The 5,000-nt window shown below is 43.5% G+C and overlaps 1 protein-coding gene across 1 annotated transcript in view; it reads left to right on the top strand.

Moving 5' to 3' along the window:
* fgf11a (fibroblast growth factor 11a) overlaps positions 1-5,000 on the top strand; it is a 194,042-nt gene that overhangs the window by 42,969 nt on the left and 146,073 nt on the right. The gene's annotated exons all lie outside the window — the stretch shown is intronic.

Below are 5,000 nucleotides of genomic sequence, written 5' to 3'. Positions count from 1 at the left end.
CCAAATTAATATAGTTTTCAAAAATAAAGATAAGAAACAAAGCACAGGGCTTTCCCAAAAAATGACTTCCCTGGGTAGGCCTTAAACTATCGTGGATGAGGGGGAAAAGAATATTCCATTGTGTCCACTGTGTGCTGTCCTGTGCTTTGCTGTGCTGTTGTGTTCTTCCTGATGCCCATAACTTTGGCTGTGGCTTTCCCCTGCTACCTCTAAGGTTTTCAAGAAATGCACTGCAATGATTTTTTTCTGTATCGTTTTGTGTGGAGAAGCAAATTTGAGCCCTAATTTGGCAGTGATTGTTGGGAAACCCCAAGCTGGATCCTGCAGTACCACGCTCTGTCAGACTCTTTGTGTGGGCATATGCAACTTGAAATTTAGACTATATGCATTTTTGAACCCTAGAGGAAAATTGATCTTTGCACCTACTGTTCCCCAGCCCATACGGTAAATGCACACAAACACTTTTCTTTCACTCTGGGTTTGTGGCTGGTTTGAAGCCACCATATATTGTCAAACACCTGTGTTGACTCGATTTACAGTAAATCACAATGATTGTGTTATGTGTTTAAGCAACCACACAAAAACTGTGATTAAGCGATCATACATTCTGCCAGGTTATGTTAACCTACATTTATCACCCAGTGAGCAGACGGAACGTCTTCTGATTGGCTGAGCAGGTGTCCTTTATTCCCCAGTAGCAGGACACCTATGATGTCATGCGGGCGTGCGGGCGTCCAAGTTGCTTCTTTTCTAACTTTCTGGCGAAGTGCCGTTACTAGTTCTATCGCATCTGGTTGTCTAGTCAAGACCGCGTCGTCAGTTCTATCGCATCTGGTTGTCTAGTCAAGACCCCGTTACTAATTCTATCGCATCTGGTTGTCAAGTCAAAAACCCAGTCGTCAATTCTATCGCATTTGGTTGTCAAGTCACCCCAACATTCTGCGCGCATCCTAACATGCCTCCGATAGAGGCGCGTCTCACTAGATTAGGAAATGGTGCCCATAGCAACGTACCAAGCGCAGTGGTGAATCTACTTTCTCACGAAGCCTTAGATCAGCATATTAATAAATTAATACTTAAATGCTGGTAACCGGGTGATAAGCGGAATAGCGGCCTTCGAGGTGTCCCGATATCAAGGGAAAATGGACTTGGCGAAGCGAACAGCCCTTCGGCTGCGCCGTCGGGCTGTTTAGAACGCTCCGCCTCGTCCATTATTTCCCTTGATATCGGGACACCTCGTCGTCCGCTATTCCATACTTATCACCCAGTGAGCAGACGGAACGTCTTCTGATTGGCTGAGCAGGTGTCCTTTATTCCCCAGTAGCAGGACACCTATGATGTCATGCGGGCGTGCGGGCGTCCAAGTTGCTTCTTTTCTAACTTTCTGGCGAAGTGCCGTTACTAGTTCTATCGCATCTGGTTGTCTAGTCAAGACCGCGTCGTCAGTTCTATCGCATCTGGTTGTCTAGTCAAGACCCCGTTACTAATTCTATCGCATCTGGTTGTCAAGTCAAAAACCCAGTCGTCAATTCTATCGCATTTGGTTGTCAAGTCACCCCAACATTCTGCGCGCATCCTAACATGCCTCCGATAGAGGCGCGTCTCACTAGATTAGGAAATGGTGCCCATAGCAACGTACCAAGCGCAGTGGTGAATCTACTTTCTCACGAAGCCTTAGATCAACATATTAATAAATTAATACTTAAATGCTGGTAACCGGGTGATAAGCGGAATAGCGGCCTTCGAGGTGTCCCGATATCAAGGGAAAATGGACTTGGCGAAGCGAACAGCCCTTCGGCTGCGCCGTCGGGCTGTTTAGAACGCTCCGCCTCGTCCATTATTTCCCTTGATATCGGGACACCTCGTCGTCCGCTATTCCATACGTATGAGCACAACTACTACACACTGGAATTTTCTCGGTGGGTGAATAATTATGGGACGAGGGGTCACAGAATTAAATTCTGTGCCAGCAAAAAGCATATATTCATCAACATATACTGTAACGGAATCCATATATACTGTATATTGCATCTTACCACTGGTCGATCGTGAGTCTCACGTGAGTACATGGGGTAACGGCAAGCGATTTCACCTCACGGTCGTGCAGTGGTAGGGTCGCCATAGAGTCTAGCCATATCATGCCATAGAGTCTGGCTCGGGACTCTAGTCCCGGGACTCTACTTCTTTGTGTAGTAGAGTCACGAGAGTCTTTACTTGCATCTTGTTAAACCAACAATAAAAGTCAAGTCAAGTCAAGTAGGTTTTATTGTCAATTTCTTTACATGCACTGATCATACAAAGAATTTGAAATTACATTTCTTGCTTTCCCATACAGACATAGACTAATCTAGGTTAGGACATAGACAGTATAGACATAGACAGTACTTATACATGGACTTAAGACAGTATGGACATAGACAGTGCTCATACAGACATTTAAAGTGCAAGACTGGACAGCAGAAGACTTGTAGAGGACATACATTAAGAGGTATAGTCGTGCTTTTGTGCTTTTCCTAAAAAAGTCCTTTATAGCGTTCTGACATGGTAATAGTAGCATTTTGAAGAAAAATAAATATTAAAAAGGTCTGTCAAGTACACCAGCAGCAGTGTGTGTGTGTGTGTGTGTGTGTGTGTGTGTGTGTGTGTGTGTGTGTGTGTGTGTGTGTGTGTGTGTGTGTGTGTGTGTGTGTGTGTGCGTGTGTGTGTATGTGTGTATGTGTGTGTATGTGTTTAGTGCAGGTAGAAGGTGCGGTGTGCGTCTGTGTGTGTGTTCGTGTGTCTGTGTGTGTGTGTGTGTGTCAGTGTGTGTCAGTGTGTGTATGTTTGGGTTTAGTGCAGAAAGTGCAGTGTGCTTGTGTGTGTGTGTGTGTGTGTGTGTGTGTGTGTGTGCGTGTGTGTGTGTGTGTGTGTGTGTGTGTGTGTGTGTGTGTGTGTGTGTGTGTGTGTGTGTGTGTGTGTGCATGTTTTGAGTTAGTGCAGGTTGAAAGTTCAGTCACAAGTATAGTAGTGCAGTTGGAATGTTCAGTCGCAGATATGGTGGTGGGGGATGGGTGGGGGGGGGGGGTTGTCAGTGGCCTTGCTGGCTAGAGGCTGACAGTGGAGGGAGAGTGGGTTGAGTGTTCAGCATCTTGATCGCTTGGTGCATTGTGCTGCTCGCCAGCCTGGTGGTACGGGAACGGAGGCGCCTGTACCTCTTTCCAGAGGGCAGGAGGCTGAACAGTTTGTGTGCAGGGTGGCTTGTGTCTTTGATGATCATCAGTGCTTTCCGGGTGAGGCGTGTGGTGTAAATGTCCTGCAGGGAGGGGAGTGGTACTCCAATAAAAGAGGAACTAGTTTGAAAGGCACCCTTTCCTGAATTGTGGCACATTGTGCTTGTGTTACAAATGCAAAAATGGACAAAATGAAGTATACTAGGCGAATAGCAAGGCTGCTGATAACTTCCAAAGTTTCTCCATAATGTTATTTGATCCTTTTTGCTTGATTGAGTGATATGGTGCTTCTAGAAAAAACATGGAATACCTCCAACTCAATTTAATGTATTTGATTGTATTCCATTTTATCCACTCCATCAGCAGAAGGATATGATTATGTCTCATTGGTATATGATGAAAGAATACCAGATATATTATTGAAAGATGAGGTCTCAAAACAGTCATTTTTTGACCGACACAACACAACATGACGTTTCTCTCTCAGCTTGATTGATTGATACAAGGAGTGCGATTACAGCTTTTTATGCTGCTTGTGGAATACTACCTGTTTTCCAATGTGTCTATCATTGCTGTTTCCTGAATAAAACAAGGATTGCATTACCCTGAGTCAGTCCGTTTAAGGCAGCAGCAGATGGACTTTATTTTTTGCCCATGTAAAGGAATTGTCATTGTCACTCTTTGATGCATTTAAATCTCCTTCATTGGCGGGACAGTGGCAGGAACCAGTTTGCCTTTTTAAACTGCATGTCATTATGTGCTGAGTAATTGTTTTGAAGAGAACCTTAGCAATACCAGGGGGTCCATGTAAAGGAATTTTCCCTCTCTTTAATACTCCTCAATCTCGTTTGTCAGTGGGACTCTTTTTACTGTAAACAGCATTTTATTATGTGCAGAGTAGTTGTTTTGTAGACAACCGTATTGTCCATGTGAAGGAATTGTCCTTGTCTTTTTTCATTTTATTTTATTTTCAAATGTAATATACGTTTTTTCTTGTTTTCATTAATTTTTATTTTTATTTTACATTTTAATTATTTTCCTAATTTTAATTCATTGGTGCTTTGTTATACTTTTTCTACTGTTTTAATTGTAAAGTGACCTTGGGTATCTTGAAAGGCGCTTAAAATAAAATGTATTATTATTATTATTGTCTGTAATAATTCTCAATGTCATTCGTCAGTGGGACAGTAATAGAGGCTGTTTTGACATGTTAAAATCCAATTCTTTATGTGGCAACAAGCTTTTTTGAAGACAACTTTTAAAAAGAAATCAGATTGGCTCATTTTTCGTCCGTATAAAGGAATTGTCATTGTCTTTAGTGAGAGAGTGCCAGGGACTGCTTTGCCTTATTTAACTGCATGCATTTCAGTACCTGTTAACGAGTTTTTTTGAAGCCGACCTTAACTGTTTATGACCTATTGATTGATAAAAGGCTCTTTGTACGCTCTTCATTTCCTGGGTGATGCAAAACTGCTAGCTCAGTAAATGAATTACAGTTGCCTTTCGGTGTGTGTGTGTGTGTGTGTGTGTGTGTGTGTGTGTGTGTGTGTGTGTGTGTGCGCGCGTGCGCGTGTGTGTGCGTGTGTGTGTGTGTGTGTGTGTGTGTGTGTGTGTGTGTGTGTGCGACTGTGTGTGCGTGTGTATGTGTATGTGTGCGAGTGCATGTGCGACTGCATGTGTTTACATACTGTGTGTGTGTGTGTGCATGTGTGTCTCTCTGTTTGTCCACTGTGTGTGTGTGTGTGTCTGTCTCTGTGTGTGTGTACGTGTATGTGCACGCGTGTCTGTGTG

This window comes from Engraulis encrasicolus, chromosome 21, assembly GCF_034702125.1.
Source record: "Engraulis encrasicolus isolate BLACKSEA-1 chromosome 21, IST_EnEncr_1.0, whole genome shotgun sequence".
NCBI lineage: Eukaryota > Metazoa > Chordata > Actinopteri > Clupeiformes > Engraulidae > Engraulis > Engraulis encrasicolus.
The sequence above is the reverse complement of the archived record's forward strand: the minus strand, read 5'-3'. Positions and strand labels throughout refer to the sequence as shown.